Source organism: Bufo bufo, chromosome 2, assembly GCF_905171765.1.
Source record: "Bufo bufo chromosome 2, aBufBuf1.1, whole genome shotgun sequence".
Classification (NCBI taxonomy): domain Eukaryota; kingdom Metazoa; phylum Chordata; class Amphibia; order Anura; family Bufonidae; genus Bufo; species Bufo bufo.
In genome coordinates this window covers 219723745-219741856 of record NC_053390.1, presented here as the reverse complement: position 1 = coordinate 219741856, position 18112 = coordinate 219723745, and positions in this window count along the sequence as shown.

Genomic DNA, 18112 nt, shown 5'->3' with positions numbered 1-18112 from the left:
TGGTGGACAGTAGTTCGGAATTCTGGATCGCCAAAATAATTGACTCTCGAGCTCTCTGTAGATCTCTTCAGTATCTGGAAGGGTTATGGACCTGAGGAGAGGAGGTTGGTACCAGCATCTGACATGAATGCCAGTCGTTTGGTGAAAGCTTTTCACAGGTCTCACCCGGATAAGGTCGGACCTGGGTGCCCGGAGGTCACTTGTAGAAGGGGGGGTACTGTCACGGACGTACCGAGACATACAGACGTCCCCTCGACAGTGAGTGGCAGGAGATCTTTAAAACTGGCAACACATGGTTTGGTGTGACATGTTTACCTTGTGGATCAATAGGCGTCTGTGTTGTTTCTGGTACTGGCCACACCCTTAACAAGATGTATTGTAATGCATTGTAGAGGGGATCAGTTTCTCAAAAGTTGAAGTCCTACAGTGGGACAAAAAAAAAAAGAAAAAAGAGTTTAAAAGTGTTTTTCATGATACAAAAAATTAAGTTTCAAGTAAAAAAAACTAAACAAAGCGCTCATTTACCCTAATAAACACATATAAAGTTGTAAAAAATAGATACATAAGAGAAAAACAGACATATTAGGTATTGCCACGTCCATAACGGCCTGCTCTATAAAAATATCACATAATCCACCCCATCAAGTAAACGCTGTAAAAAAGCAAAACTGTGCTACAAAAGCCATTGTTTGTCACCGTAGATCACAAAAAGTAATACCAAGCGATCAAAAAGTCTTATGTACCCCAAAATAGTACCACTGAGGAAGAGGTCAGCAAGACCTCGAAACGCGTCTGGTGCTGTATACCGATGCTCTGAAAGATTCTACAATTAATCGAAGCATGGCCATGCGATTTTAAACTCTACGACCGAATCTAGTGAGACGATCCTTCAGCAATACGAGAAGTTAAGGCAAGAAGTGATCTGAACCTCGCATTCAAATTCCCGCGAGAACTGTGCACAGAGCGGGACACAGAGGCAGTCCAGGCAACTGCATGAAAGTCTGACCTCGATACAGGTATCGATCCGCCCGGAATGCATATACCTGAGCACACACCAGCCAGTGTGAAGATCGCATACTTATCAATAAGGACATTTATTGGTATATTTCTTTCGACAGGAACTTACCTTGCACCTTATTCCTTATTTTATTGTTTTATTCATTGTCTGAGTGCTTGCCTATTGAGTCCATTGTACCCAAAATAGTACCAATCAGTCACCTCATCCTGCAAAAAATGAGCTTCTACATAAGACAATCACCCAAAAAACATAGACATATTTTATATTGTCGCTTCCTTAACAACTTGCTCTACAAAAATAGCACATGATATAACCTGTCTGGTGAACATTGTAAAAAGCAAAAAATAAAAACGGTGCCAGAACAGCCATTTTTTGGTTACCTTGCCTCACAAAACACGTAATATAAAGCGATCAAAAATCATATGTACCCCAAAATAGTACCAACAAAACTGTCACCTTATCCTGTAGTTTCCAGAATGGGGTCACCTTTTGGGAGTTTCTCCTGTAGTGCTGCATCAGGGAGTCTTCAAATGTGACATGGTGTCTAAAAACCAGTCTACCAAAACCTGCCCTCCAAAAACCATATGGCGCTCCTTTCCTTCTGCGCCCTGCCGTGTGCCCGTACAGAAGTTTACGACCACATATGGCTGTTAACTCTTGCTGTGTTACAGAAAAAATGGATTAAAATGGAATATCTGCCCAAAAAAGTGAATTTTTGAAATTTCATCTCCATTTTACTTTAATTCTTGTGGAGTACCTAAAGGGTTAACAAAGTTTGTAAAATCAGTTCAGAGGTGTCGTTTCTAAAATGGGGTCATTTATGGGTGATTTCTACTATTTAAGCCCCACAAAGTGACTTTATAACTGAACTGGTCCTTAAAAAGTGGGTTTTGGAAATATTCTTTAAAAATCTAAGACTTGCTTCTAAAATTGTAAGCCTTCTAATGTCCTAAAAAAATAAAATGACATTTATAAAATGATGCAAACATAAAGTAGACATATGGGAAATGTAAAGTAAGAACTATTTTATGAGGTATCATTATCTATTTTAAAAGCAGAGAAATTGAAATTTTGAAAATTGCGAATTTTTCAAAATTTTGGGTAAATTTTGGATTTTTTAATAAAGGTGAAATATATCGACTCAAATTTACCACTGTCATTAAGTATAATGTGTCACAAGAAAGTACAAACATTCCAAAGGTATTACCACATAAAGTGACACGTCAGATTTGCAAAAAATGGCCTGGGCATGAAGGTGGAAAATGGCTCTGTCTTGAAAGGGTTAAAGTATAATGAAAAATGATAGACTTTTCTAATATACATTGTTTAGGAGTAGCTCTGGCATTGGAAATAGGTGCCAGAACTAAACAGCTGGGGGGTTGCCGTTGATGTGGAGCAAGACGCAGCAGCAGAAGAGGACTCAGCCGAGGAGGTTATGGAAGAGGATGGAGTAGGAGGAGTAGAGGAGGTGGCAGCAGGCCTGCCTGCAAGTCGTGGCGGTGTCACCAACTCCTCTGCAGAGCCACGCATTCCATGCTTGGCAGCCGTCAGCAGGTTTACCCAATGCACAGTGTAGGTGATATACCTGCCCTGACCGTGCTTTGCAGACCAGGTATCAGTGGTCAGATGGACCCTTGCCCCAACACTGTGTGCCAGACATGCCATTACTTCCTTCTGCACAATCGAGTACAGGTTGGGGATTGCCTTTTGTGCAAAGAAATTTCGGCCAGGTACCTTCCACTGCGGTGTCCCAATAGCTACAAATTTTTTGAAGGCCTCAGACTCCACCAGCTTGTATGGTAAAAGCTGGTGGGCTAAGAGTTCAGACAAGCCAACTGTCAGACACCGGGCAAGGGGGTGACTTTGTGACATTGGCTTCTTACGCTCAAACATGTCCTTGACATAGAAACATAGAAACATAGAATGTGTCGGCAGATAAGAACCATTTGGCCCATCTAGTCTGCCCAATATACTAAATACTATGGATAGCCCCTGGCTTTATCTTATATGAAGGATGGCCTTATGCCTATCCCATGCATGCTTAAACTCCTCCACTGTATTTGCAGCTGCCACTTCTGCAGGAAGGCTATTCCATGCATCCACTACTCTCTCAGTAAAGTAATACTTCCTGATATTACTTTTAAACCTTTGCCCCTCTAATTTAAAACTATGTCCTCTTGTAGCAGTTTTTCTTCTTTTAAATATTCTTTCCTCTTTTACCTTGTTGATTCCCTTTATGTATTTAAAAGTTTCTATCATATCCCCTCTGTCTCGTCTTTCTTCCAAGCTATACATGTTAAGGTCCTTTAATCTTTCCTGGTAAGTTTTATCCTGCAATCCATGTACCAGTTTAGTAGCTCTTCTCTGGACTATCTCCAAAGTATCATTATCCTTCTGGAGATATGGTCTCCAGTACTGAGCACAATACTCCAAATGAGGTCTCACTAGTGCTCTGTAGAGCGGCATGAGCACCTCCCTCTTTCTACTGGTAATTCCTCTTGCTATACACCCAAGCATTCTGCTAGCATTTCCTGCTGCTCTGTGACATTGTCTGCCTACCTTTAAGTCTTCTGAAATAATGATCCCTAAATCCCTTTCCTCAGATACTGAGGTTAGGACTGTATCACTGATTTTATATTCTGCTCTTGGGTTTTTACGTCCCAGGTGCATTATCTTGCACTTATCAACATTAAATTTTAGTTGCCAGATTTTTGACCATTCCTCTAGTTTTCCTAAGTCCTTTTCCATTTGGTGTATTCCTCCAGGAACATCAACCCTGTTACAAATCTTGTGTCATCAGCAAAAAGACACACCTTACCATTGAGGCCTTCTGCAATTTCGCTGACAAAGATATTAAACAATATGGGTCCCAGAACAGATCCCTGAGGTACCCCACTGGTAACAAGACCTTGGTCTGAATATACTCCATTGACTACAACCCTCTGTTGCCTGTCCCTCAGCCACTGCCTAATCCATTCAACAATATGGGAGTCCAAGCCCAATGACTGCACTTTATTGATAAGCCTTCTATGTGGGACAGTATCAAAAGCCTTACTAAAGTCTAGATAAGCGATGTCTACTGCACCTCCTCCATCTATTATTTTAGTCACCCAATCAAAAAAATCAATAAGATTAGTTTGACATGATCTCCCTGAAGTAAACCCATGCTGTTTTTCATCTTTCAATCCATGGGACAGACACCTGACTGTGGGCAGATGAGCAGGAACTGCTCAAGGCGAGAGACGGAGTGGCGGATGGTTGAGAGGGGGCAAGGAGGACAGCAGTGGTTGACGTGGCTGAAGATGCTGGACCAGGAGGAGGATGGCGGCTTTGAGTTTGCGTGCTGCTTGCACTCATGTGTTGATCCCATAGGCGTTTGTGATGTGCGATCATGTGCCTTCGCAAAGCAGTTGTACCTAGGTGGGTGTTGGACTTCCCACGACTCAGTTTCTTTTGGCACAGGTTGCAAATGGCATCGTTGTTGTCAGAGGCAGACACACAAAAGAAATGCCACACCGCTGAGCTCTGCAATGACGGCATTCAGGTGGTGGCAACAGCATGCGTTGATTGGCGTGCTGTCTGGCTGACCCCGGGTGCCGATGCATGCTGTCTGACTATGCTGTGCCACTAGCTCCTTGCGACGATCTCCCCCTGCTTCCAACTCGTCTCCTCCTCCTCCTCTCTGTCTCCCCATCTGAACTTTCCCCCTGTTCTTCTTCTCTTCGAGCGGGCACCAACGTGACATCCACGGACACATCGTCATCATCAACCGCTTCACTTGTATCTGACAACTCGGCAAAGGAAGCAGCAGCGGGTACAACATCATCATCATACCGTACGTCCATGTGTGTAATGCTGCCTGACTGAGACATATCCCTGTTATCTACATCCTCTGGCAATAATGGTTGCGCATCACTCATTTCTTCCAACTGATGTGTAAATAACTCCTCTGACAGATCAAGTGAAGCGGCTGTGGTGCTAGTGTTGGTGGTGGCGGCAGGCGGGAGAGTGGTAACTTGAGAGGTGCCCGAAGCTGAGCTGGAGGAGGATGGTGCGTCAAGGTTCCGAGCGGAAGCTGTAGAAGATTGGGTGTCCTGTGTTAGCCAGTCAACTATGTCCTCAGAACTTTTCGAGTTCAGGGTACGTGGCCTCTGAACACTGGGCATTATTCTAGGGCCAAAGGGTATCACAGCACCACGACCACGACGGCCCCTGCGGGGTGGCCTGCCTCTGCCTGTCATTTATTTTAGATTAGTTTAGTTGTACTATGCGTGCAAGCTACTATGACAACAGATATGAGTTGCGCTGGTGACACTATGCACTTGTAGCAGGGCCTTAAACACACAAACACGTGCAGGCAACTGACTGCTATTTATTTACAGTCAAAATTGTTGTTTATCTTTAAATGTAATCTACTGTTACACCAGATATGAGTTGCACTGGTGACACTGACACTATGCACTTGCAGCAGTGCCTTAAACACACAAACACGTGCAGGCAACTGACTGCTATTTATTCACAGTCAAAATTGTTGTTTATCTTCAAATGTAATCTACTGTGACACCAGATATGAGTTGCGCTGGTGACACTATGCACTTGCAGCAGGGCCTTAAACACACAAACACGTGCAGGCAACTGACTGCTATTTATTCACAGTCAAAATTGTTGTTTATCTTCAAATGTAATCTACTGTGACACCAGATATGAGTTGCGCTGGTGACACTATGCACTTGCAGCAGGGCCTTAAACACAAACACGTGCAGGCAACTGACTGCTATTTATTCACAGTCAAAATTGTTGTTTTTCTTTAAATGTAATCTACTGTGACACCAGATATGAGTTGCACTGGTGACACTGTGCACTTGCAGGGCATGAAACACACGCGCGTGCAGGCAACTGACTGCTATTATATTACAGTCAAAAACGTCTTTGTTTTTTTTAAATGCAAGCTACTGTGACACCAGATATGAGTGGTGGCACTGGGCAAGTGGGCACAGTATACGCTGTGAGCCTGACACACACGCTGGCAGGAAACTGCAATTAGATTACACAGGAAAAAAAAAAGCAGACTGATGTTCTAGCCCTAAAAAGGGCTTTTTGGAGTGCTGTCCTTACAGCAGAGATCAGATGAGTCTTTCAGGACTGTAGTGGACACTGAATACACTAGCCTAGCTATCGATTTCCCTATTAAATCAGCAGCAGCTATACTGTCCCTCCTCTCACTAAGAATGCAGCTTCCGAATAAATCTAAAATGGATGCTGTCCAGGAGGTGGGAGGGTCTGGGAAGGAGGGTATGATGCTGATTGGCTGGAATGTGTCTGCTGACTGTTAGGTACAGGGTCAAAGTTTACACAATGATGACTAATATGGGGCGGACCAAACATCGCATATGTTCTCCCGCCGCGGCGAACGCGAACAAGTTCGGGACATCTCTAAACAGCATGTTGTCACGGCTGTATGTGAGCAACAATAGTAATTCACAGTACAGAGCAACTGACTGGACCCAGAACTAGGGAGGATAAAGGGTGACCCCTGTCCGACCCTCAACGCTTTCCCTATTCTGCTAAAGCACATGCCCGGATCCAAATGGCGGAACGAGGCATGCCCACGTGCCTAAGACTAATGACCACTGTAACCCCTACAATAGTGGAAGGGGCACGGCCACCAGTGCCCTACTCAGTATATGGAGGGAACCGTGGCCACCTCAGATCCAGTCAGAAAACAAACAGGAAAACAACAATGTCTGCAGACTTAGCTGAAGGTGTTATAGCCGCAGAGAAGATGGATCCAAGGACAGGCTGGCAATATCCGGAGTGCTAGCTGCAGCAGAACACATGTCCAGTGAACTGATTAGCTACAAGTGAAGAAACTAAAGCAAGAGCTACAACTGAAGTGAGAACTATAATCCACATCCTATCATAGGAGGAGGGGTGATATAAGGAGAGGGAAATCAAACACATGAAGAACAGCTGTGGTGAAAGAAACCAAAAGTAAACAGAGTAGTGAGAACTCCTCCCAGCTCTAGTAGTGACATCATCACAGGGGTGGAGAAACAGAGCTGTGAGAACGTCCCAAAGCTCTGGTAGTGACAGTACCCCCCCCTCTACGGGTGGACTCCGGACACCCAGGACCCACCTTCTCAGGATGAGCCCTATGAAATGCCCTGATGAGGCGAGTGGCTTTAATGTCCGACACCGGAACCCACATCCTCTCCTCAGGACCATAACCCTTCCAATGAACGAGGTACTGAAGAGAACCGCGGACAATGCGAGAGTCCACAATTCTGGAAACCTCAAACTCCAGATTGCCATCAACCAAAATCGGAGGAGGAGGCAAAGAGGAGGGTACCGTGGGCTGGACATATGGTTTTAAGAGAGATCTGTGAAATACATTATGTATCTTCCAAACCCGTGGAAGATCAAGACGGAAGGCAACAGGATTGATGACTGACAAGATTTTATAAGGCCCAATAAACTTGGGACCCAATTTCCAGGAGGGAACCTTCAGTTTAATATTTCTTGTAGACAACCACACCAGATCACCCACATTCAGGTCCGGACCAGGCACACGTCTCTTATCAGCCACACGCTTATACTTCTCACTCATTTTTTTAAGATTACTCTGAATCTTTTGCCAAATGGTAGACAAAGACGAGGAAAATCTCTCCTCCTCAGGTAAACCAGAAAGAGCCCCTCCCGAGAATGTCCCAAACTGCGGATGGAACCCATATGCACCAAAGAATGGTGACTTATCAGAAGATTCCTGACGACGGTTGTTCAGAGCAAACTCAGCAAGAGGGAGAAATGAACACCAATCCTCCTGGTTCTCTGCCACAAAACAGCGTAAATATGTCTCCAGATTCTGATTGAGGCGCTCAGTCTGACCATTCGACTGCGGATGAAAAGCAGAAGAGAAGGACAGCCGAACCCCCAGGCGAGAACAGAAAGCCTTCCAGAACCTGGACACAAACTGCGTGCCTCTATCGGAAACAATATCAGAGGGAATGCCGTGCAATTTAACAATATGGTCGACAAAAGCTTGCGCCAACGTTTTAGCATTGGGTAAACCAGGGAAAGGTACGAAATGAGCCATCTTGCTAAAACGGTCCACCACCACCAGGATCACCGACTTCCCCGAGGAACGAGGAAGATCCGTGATAAAGTCCATGGACAGGTGTGTCCAAGGACGGGAAGGAATGGGTAACGGGAGAAGGGAACCTGAAGGCCGTGAACGAGGGACCTTAGCTCGAGCGCACGTCTCACAAGCAGCCACAAAACCCTCCACCGACTTACGAAGAGCCGGCCACCAAAATCTCCGAGCAATGAGATCTACCGTGGCTCTACTCCCGGGGTGACCAGCAAGAACCGTATCATGATGCTCCTTAAAGAGTTTGTGACGTAGCTCAGGAGGCACGAACAACTTCCCAGAAGGACAACGGGCAGGTGTCTCAGTCTGGGCAGCCTGGACCTCGGCCTCCAAATCGGAATATAGAGCAGAAACAACTACCCCCTCCGCCAAAATGGGACCCGGGTCCTCGGAGTTTCCTCCTCCCGGAAAACAGCGAGAGAGAGCATCAGCCTTCACATTTTTTATCCCAGGTCGGAATGTAACAACAAAATTGAATCTGGAGAAGAACAGAGACCATCTGGCCTGTCTCGGATTCATACGCTTGGCCGACTCCAAGTATGCCAGATTCTTATGGTCGGTAAAAACGGTGATAGGGTGCCTGGCCCCCTCCAACCAATGGCGCCATTCCTCGAAAGCCAACTTGATGGCCAACAACTCCCTATCTCCCACATCATAGTTTCTCTCTGCCGGGGAGAGTTTTTTAGAGAAAAAGGCACAGGGTCGCCACTTGGCAGGGGAAGGGCCCTGGGACAAAACCGCACCCACACCCACCTCGGAAGCATCCACCTCAACAATAAAAGGTAAGGAAACATCGGGATGCACCAAGACGGGAGCAGACGCAAAATTCTCTTTAATCTTAGAAAAGGCTGTAAGCGCCTCCTCCGACCAAGAGGAAAAATCCGCCCCCTTTTTTGTCATGTCAGTGAGGGGTTTGACAACAGAGGAATAATTCAAAATGAACTTTCTGTAATAGTTCGCAAAACCCAGAAAGCGCATCAATGCCTTCTGATTCTCAGGAAGCTCCCACTCAAGTACAGCACGGACTTTCTCGGGATCCATGCGAAAACCAGAAGCAGAGAGGAGAAAACCCAGAAATTGAATCTCCGATACCATAAAAAGACATTTCTCCAGCTTGGCGTACAATTTATTTTCCCGCAGAATCTGCAGAACCTGAAAAAGATGATCCTGATGGGTCTGAACATCAGGGGAAAAAATCAAAATATCATCAAGATACACCAATACAAATTTCCCCATTAAATGATAGAAAATACTATTAACAAAATGCTGAAAGACGGCCGGAGCATTCATCAGGCCAAAAGGCATAACGAGATTCTCGAAATGCCCGTCAGGGGTATTAAAGGCCGTTTTCCATTCATCCCCCTCTCTGACCCTGACCAGGTTGTACGCGCCTCTCAAATCCAATTTGGAAAACACCTTGGCCCCAACAATTTGATTGAAGAGGTCCGGGATCAGAGGAAGGGGATAGGGATCGCGAATCGTGATACGGTTCAGCTCCCTAAAATCTAGGCAAGGTCTCAGAGAGCCATCTTTCTTTTTAACAAAAAAAAAACCCGCGGCCACAGGTGACTTTGAGGGACGAATATGCCCCTTTTCGAGACTCTCGGAGATGTAAGTTCGCATAGCGATTCTTTCCGGTTGTGAGAGATTGTAGAGGCGTGCTTTTGGCAGCTTGGCGCCGGGAATGAGGTTAATGGGACAGTCAAACTCCCGGTGAGGAGGTAGCTCCTGAACACCGCTCTCGGAAAACACGTCCGAGAAATCAGAGAGAAATGATGGCACCGTTTTAGTAGACACCTCTGCAAAAGTCGCTGTGAGACAATTCTCTCTACAAAAATCACTCCACTCATTTATTTGCCTTCCTTGCCAATCAATAGTGGGGTTATGTCTAGTGAGCCAGGGTAACCCCAAAACTAGAGGAGACGGCAATCCGTTAAGGACAAAACAAGATATATCCTCCACATGAGTGTCACCTACAGCTAGCCGGATATTGTGAACAATGCCCTTCAGAGATCTCTGTGAGAGTGGAGCAGAGTCAATAGCAAAAACAGGTATATCTTTATCTAATGTGCAAACCTGAAAACCATGCATGGCTACAAATTGAGTGTCAATAAGATTGACGGCCGCTCCACTATCGACAAAAATCTCACAAGAAATGACTTTGCTCTCTAGCGCCACCCTGGCAGACAGGAGAAAACGGGAACTGCAGGTCAGAGGAAAAGCATCAAATCCTACATCAACTTTGCCCAAAGTAGCAGATGAAGCAGAACCTGATGATTTACCTTTTGAGATTTTTCTCTTATTATCGCTCTTAGTACGGTTCAAGAATCTCCTAGACGGACAAACATTTGCCAAATGACCTATTCCCCCACAACAAAAACACACCATACTCTGAGGACTAAATCCTCTTTTATCAGGGGCAAGTCGAGCTAGCTGCATGGGCTCCTCCTCAGAGGGGAGCGAGACAGGATGAGGCCCCTGCACACTGAATGAGTCCGCACCACTGCCCCTAGACTGACAATGGTTGGTCAGAGAGGTCTCGTTTCTTTCTCTTAGACGCCTGTCAAGGCGTACCGCCAATGACATGGCAGACTCTAAGGACGTTGGTCTCTCATGGAAAGCAAACGCATCTTTTAATCTCTCCGAGAGACCATGACAGAACTGACTCCGGAGTGCAGCATCATTCCAACCCGAATCAGCTGCCCATCTCCGAAATTCAGAACAATAAAGCTCCGCAGACCGTTTGTTCTGGCATAAAACACGTAGGTTAGATTCGGCCAGAGCAACACGATCCGGGTCATCATAAATCTGCCTCAGGACCACAAAAAATCCCTCCACGGATCGAAGGGAGGGATCCCCTGATGGCAGCGAAAAAGCCCAAGTCTGAGCATTACCCCTGAGCAGGGAAATGACAATCCTCACCCTCTGCTCCTGATTACCAGAAGAGTGAGAACACAAGCAAAAATGGAGTTTGCATGCCTCTCTGAAACGAACAAAATTCTCACTGCCCCCGGAGAACGTCTCCGGAAGTGAGACCTTTGGCTCGCAACAGACTCCATGAGCCGGAGCAGGGCCCAATGCTTGAAGCTGGGTCATAGATTGACGGAGATCCGCTACTTCCAAAGAAAGACCCTGCATGCGGTCAACCAGGTCAGAAAGCGGATCCATGTCAAAAAAGGACGGTTTTGGTGGATTACAATGTCACGACTGTATGTGAGCAACAATAGTAATTCACAGTACAGAGCAACTGACTGGACCCAGAACTAGGGAGGATAAAGGGTGACCCCTGTCCGACCCTCAACGCTTTCCCTATTCTGCTAAAGCACATGCCCGGATCCAAATGGCGGAACGAGGCATGCCCACGTGCCTAAGACTAATGACCACTGTAACCCCTACAATAGTGGAAGGGGCACGGCCACCAGTGCCCTACTCAGTATATGGAGGGAACCGTGGCCACCTCAGATCCAGTCAGAAAACAAACAGGAAAACAACAATGTCTGCAGACTTAGCTGAAGGTGTTATAGCCGCAGAGAAGATGGATCCAAGGACAGGCTGGCAATATCCGGAGTGCTAGCTGCAGCAGAACACAGGTCCAGTGAACTGATTAGCTACAAGTGAAGAAACTAAAGCAAGAGCTACAACTGAAGTGAGAACTATAATCCACATCCTATCATAGGAGGAGGGGTGATATAAGGAGAGGGAAATCAAACACATGAAGAACAGCTGTGGTGAAAGAAACCAAAAGTAAACAGAGTAGTGAGAACTCCTCCCAGCTCTAGTAGTGACATCATCACAGGGGTGGAGAAACAGAGCTGTGAGAACGTCCCAAAGCTCTGGTAGTGACACATGTGCAATGGGCCGCCTCCGCCCAGGGACCTCTATATCGCGTCCCAGGTTTAGTAGGATTGCTGAGTGGTATAGTGCGGCCTAAAATGTCTCTTTATGTGTGTCACGGTGCTCCTACCTGGATATCGCTGGACCCCAGACTTTGGCTCCGAAGCAATAAATAGGGGGAATAATTGAGGGATACATGAATAACTTGAGATGAAGTTCAATGGCAGCTTTACTTTGCATAAACGTTCTCCAAAACGGTTTACAGGCTTTGTCTTGATCTAGCAGGCTTTAGCATGAAACTGGCAGGCAAACTCCACTCTGCTATATCTGTTTTGGACATTGTGGTAAAAATGGATCTATCAGAGTGATGAGGCTACCACAAGGAATAAACAGTTCACGTGATCGCCGCTCTGAGGAGCCGTTCGGGCCTTGAGGAGCGCAGCCTCAAATGCCAAGATTACAACTGACCATGGCATCTGTTGGGTTAAATGAAGGGGATCCCAGTGACCCCGAAACGCGTTGAGCCCACTCCTACCCCTACCCTGTGCTAAAACAATAAAAAGAAAATAACCAGAAGTTCCAAGTGTGACTGCCGTTATTTCCGGACGATCTTACAGGCGATCCAGGCGCAGGAGGAAGCAGAGTGGGTGTTATGTGCTTTATCCCACCCTGCCCCTCCTGGGTGAAGTGAGTCTTTACTACAAAATGCCTTTTTTATTCTCATTGTGATTTTAACCAACTACCATTACTGTTTTAATTAAGGTTATTTTGCACGTTTTACAAACGTTGTGTTTTTAAACAACTATATCAAAGTTACCACTCAATTGACCATTTTTATCGCAAGTAGGCTATTACCTTTGAGGCTATTGGCGCCCGATACAGGTCTATTTTTCTTACGTTTTTTTCCCTATCCTCACAATATGTCCATTTCAGGCTTACCCCTGTCTGGATACTAGACCTGTGGCTGCCTACCACCTCTCCAGTAATCAAACACACCCGTATTACACCCGAATTTTAAACCATCCACTAACGGTCCTTCCCTTTGGCGCCCTGCCTGGATATCCCAGACTCTTTTTACCGTAAGGAGTCTGTGACTAATCCCCTCTTTTTTTCCCCTCGTATCTCTGGCATAAATCCAGCAGCTATGATTCCCTCTACACTCAGGACCAGACACCATCTTTAAAGACCCGACAGTCAGCAGTTGGGAAGGAGGTAAGTGTCACGGTCATTTTGTTGTTTGACTGTGACGTGGTTGCCGTGCAAACTGGTTGCCGGGGAAAACGTGTAGTTTTCGGTTTGCATGTGCACTTCCCTTTTAAGGTGTGTCTCTCTGCTGTTTGGTGAGCGAGGGGTTAAGCCTCTAGCTAGTGGGGATTTAGGTGTGTCCTGGGTGTGGTCACTAGCTTGACTTTTTCTGTGGCTTCCTGGCTGGGGGGCAGTGGTACTCCAGCCTTGTTTGGTGTTGGAGCTTTGCTCCTTTCCTAGGTGATTCTGCCCAGTCCTTGAGGGCCACCTTGTTGGACATAAATTGTCTTCCTTTTGTATGCTCCTTATACCCTACCTCACTTGTTGTATGTTAGGTGTGGGTTTATGTTCAGGGTGTGTTGTACATCTTGATTGTTGTTACATGTCTGGGCTATTGTTGGTGTTTGTCCCTGCATGTATGTAAGATGTTTTCCCTGTGTATTGTGTCCTCCAGAAGGTGGTTGGTTTCCCGGAGGGGTGAACCACAAGCCTGCATGCAGCGCTGCCTGGGACTGCCATGCACCTGGCGGCATGGGGGTCCTGGTGGAGTCTGATGTGCTGGATACCTGTGTTAGTTGCTGGTACGACATCCTGTTTGGTAATATGGCTCCTGTACGTATGGACTGGTTCCAGTTGCGGAGACTTCAGCAGTTAAGTGTGTTGTCTTGTGTTCTTACCTGCCGATCCTCTTGCTGTGTATGGTCTCTCCTTTTCCCTGCTACTAGGTCTTTTGAGACTCCTGTTCTTCCTTGTCCTGGAAGAACAGGGCGCCTCCCCTCAGCTGCTTTGTGAGGGATTCTCAGGGCAACTCAGGGCCTCCGGTATCCAGGGTATGAGCCGTCCTACCATCCAGGTCCGCTCATACGGTGAGGATTTAGGGAGATGATTAGGGACGCTTATAGGAGGTGACCTGCTTCCCTTTTCCTGGCTTCTTGGCCTAGAAGTTATCCTTTATCCCTTTACATTGTATAGTGGGGTTTCCCCCACTACCCACCGTGACAGTAAGGCACCTTGAGAGAAGTGCCTGCGCAATAGGTCTTTCTAGATCCTGCAACTGTACTATAAACCATTTGCCTGCCTGTTTACCGACTTCTGCCTGATTCCTGGATTCTAACCCTGTGCCACCTGCCCTGACCTTTGTAGTATTTCACGAATTTGCACAAACATTGTCCGTCCTGACTTTGTCCTGGTATTAACTACAAGTGTAGCCTGTCTCCTCTGTGCTCCGCACCGGTATCTCTGTCCCTCGTGGTTCAGCAGCCAATCACAGAGAGACTAGTCCAAGAAGTAGTAGCCTGTTGTGTTCCCTGCAGCAAAGACCAGATCCCTGAATAGGGTTTAAAGGGTGACTAGCAGGGAGCAGACAGGATAATGTCCTTAGGTGTAGCCCATAGCCAAATTCTTTAGTTGGCACAGTGGTTCTACAACTACTGTCTGTAACAGTATCAACAGACACAAATAACATAAAATACATGTATAAAGAATGTAAAAAAGATAAAAATAAAAAAAACTGAAAACTTAAATCTGTGAAGATGTTATTCTGTTTGCATTGGTCATATCTTTGGTCACAGTACTCAAATAGCATGTAGTAAATATCATCTGAAAAATGGCCACTATGATTGAGATGTTTGCGATATCACATTTCATAATTTATTCCACAGCAGTAGAACTATTAGTATCCCCTTCAGTTATTTTAAGATGTAATGTCTGTTTACAGGATACTTAATTTATAGATATCCTGGTGCTTTTGTCAAATAGCGTTATTATTATAATGGTAAGTAGTTCACAGTAGTTCATTTTTTTTAATGTGTATTAAATTTTGTAGTGTACTATTTATGAAATCCTCATTATTTAACAACTTTTAAATACTATCTGAATTGTTTTTGATAATATTGAGGACTGCCACACTATAGCTGAATAAAAACTTTTATGCTACAAGCTACAATTTTGTTACAATGATAATAATTGGCAGACATACAATTTAGTCCACAAAAGTTACTTCCCTCTCAGGGTAGGTCCACACATTCAGGTCTCTGCATACAGTTTTGGAAACCAAAATCAGCAGCGGATCATAAAAGAAACGTATAAAGGACAGATACCACTTATCTTCTATTTTAATTCACTCCTGGTTTGGGCTTGACTGCGTGGCTGTACCTTAGACTTTTTTGGGGTCACTTATTAAGATCTGCGTTTTAGACGCCAGTCTTAATAACCTTGTTCTGGCACTTGATACGCCTTAGTTATGTAGAGGCACTGGCCTCTACATAAGTTGGGCGCTGGCTGTGCGACTTGCTGAAATCTCCAGCTCCCTTGCTGGCGTGGGTTTAAATGGACTCTGTCACCACTTTCTAACCCCCCCTTTTAAAAGTATTGTTCTCTCCATGGCGCCCTTGTGATTACAAAGGTGTTGTTATAACATAAATTCGCCGTCTCGTTTTGATAAAAATACCTTTTATCTAACCTGTCAATCTTGTGGATAAGGTGCCCAGGGCGTTTCTGAAGCTGCCGCCCGCCGCCGTTGGTGCCCAGCTCCTCCCCTGATCCTTTCAGCGCCGCCTGAATGTAAAGAAATCCGCCTCCGGCTCTCGCTCAGTGCCCCCTCCTCCTTTTCAAAGATCCCGCGCGTGCGCACAGGCCTGTGCCTGATGCGCCCGTGCGGACATTTAGAATCAGCCTCATTGAGCGAAGTGCGCATGCGCGCACTTCGCTCAACCTCCTCATAAGACGAGCACTGCAGCCAGCCACTCAGGCCTGTGCGCACGCGCGGGATCTTTGAAAAGGAGGAGGGGACACTGAGCCAGAGCCGGAGGCGGATTTCTTTACATTCAGGCGCCGCTGAAAGGATCAGGGGAGGAGCTGGGCACCAACGGCGGCGGCGGGCGGCAGCTTCAGACCTTCAGAAACGCCCTGGGCACCTTATCCACAAGATTGACAGGTTAGATAAAAGGTATTTTTATCAAAACGAGACAGCGAATTTATGTTATAACAACACCCTTGTAATCACAAGGGCGCCATGGAGAGAACAATACTTTTAAAAGGGGGGGTTAGAAAGTGGTGACAGAGTCCCTTTAAGTCATTTTCTATGCCAAAAACAGGTGTATAAAATGATAAATGAGAAGGGCCATCTGGCCTGCCCCATTCCCCGCCCATGCAATGCAATCCACCTTAGAAAAGTGGCGTGAGTGGGGAAAAGTTGCAGATTCGCCTGCAAATCTCCTTTGAGACCGAATCTGCTACAAAAGTACGCCAAAAACTGGCATACTTCACCCCCTTTGTTTTTAACTACAGCTGCCCTGTAAAGCCTGAGTCACATGTTCGTGTCTGTGCTCAGATCTGTAAGCAGGTGGTCAGTGATGCATCCGTGAAGGATCCGTGTTGGGTCGGTCCGTGTGTCCGTTTTTTGCTGTCTGTGTTGCATCTGTGTTTTACTGACACTGAAAAACAGCTGAAAAATAATTTTCAAAGAATCTTTTCTTAATGACCCATGAAACACGGAAGCAACACGGATGGCATCCGTGGTTTTCACGGACCCATAGACTATAATGGGCGTAATGGATCCGTGAACACGGACAAAATAGAGCATGCATCCGTGCTAAAAAAAAATTGACCCACAGACCATGCTAAAACACTAATATGTGAATACACACATTAAAATGAATAGGGACGTGTGCTGTCTATGGAGAACACAATTGGTCTTTATTACAAATATTGTGTCATTCTGTCACTGTTTTTCTGGCTGTGTGAATCCTACTTTCACTTTAACTTTGTGCCGGTCATCTAATAACCCTTATCTATAAACTACTAAGAGGTCATAAACACTTATTTAAGCCACATTCATATCAGTAAGATAAGGATTGAGCTTTAATGAGTTTTTATAAGGTCTGAGAGCAGAGATAAGGATCCCGTCAGCTCCCTGCCTGATGGAAGAGAGAGAAAATTAAGATACTGTTAATAGAGCATCTTAGATCTGTACAGAGATAAGGACTCCATTTTTTTTTTAAATAAAGACCAACTGAAAAAAAGATTTTCACCTTATAATGAGTACAATGCAATAATAAATATGAAAATGCCCCCAAAGGTGTACATAGCCTTTAAACTACTCAATTGGCTACAAAAGGTTTCTACATAGCAAAGCTCCAACGTGATGTTCACACAGCGGATTTTCTGTGTAATTTTTTTTTCCAGCACCAAAATCCACACATCTAACAATCTGTACCCCATGGTTTTCAATGAGAAATCAACACTTTTGTTCATACGGAGCTATTCCCTGCATGTTAATTGATATTTTGAGTTGTAGAAAAATGTTCATTTTTGGTGCAGATTCCACGTAGAAATTCCCACTGAAATGGAAAATGGCTTAAATTGTGATGTGGATTCCGTGGTAAAGTGAATATACCCTTATGGTATGAAAATTTGACTGCAGTATCTGCAGCAAAATTTTACTCATTTTCCTTGCATTTTCATATGGTTTTCAGTTTGAAATGGTTTTCGGTGCATTTTTTTGTTTTTAGGGCTCCCATTGATTTCAATGAGAATTTCCAAGCAGAATTCATACCAACAATGCACATGCTGCTTTTTCCCCATGAAATAGATTTTCAAACCACATGCAGAAAAAGAAGGCTCTGATGATTATTTTTTTCTGTTTCCTATGGAATAGGGTTTTCAGCACTGGTTCAGGGCAAGACATATTTTCATCTTGTTGAAATCAATGGAAGGAAGTTTTGAGTTTTTGAAGTAGAAAAAGATCCAAAATTTGTGTAAAAAACACGGTGTGTGTACAAGCCCTAAGAGTAGCTAATTTGTCCATAGGGGAAAATTTATGGACATGTATATGCGAAAATGCTGCAGAGGTGCAATGTTCAGAGCTT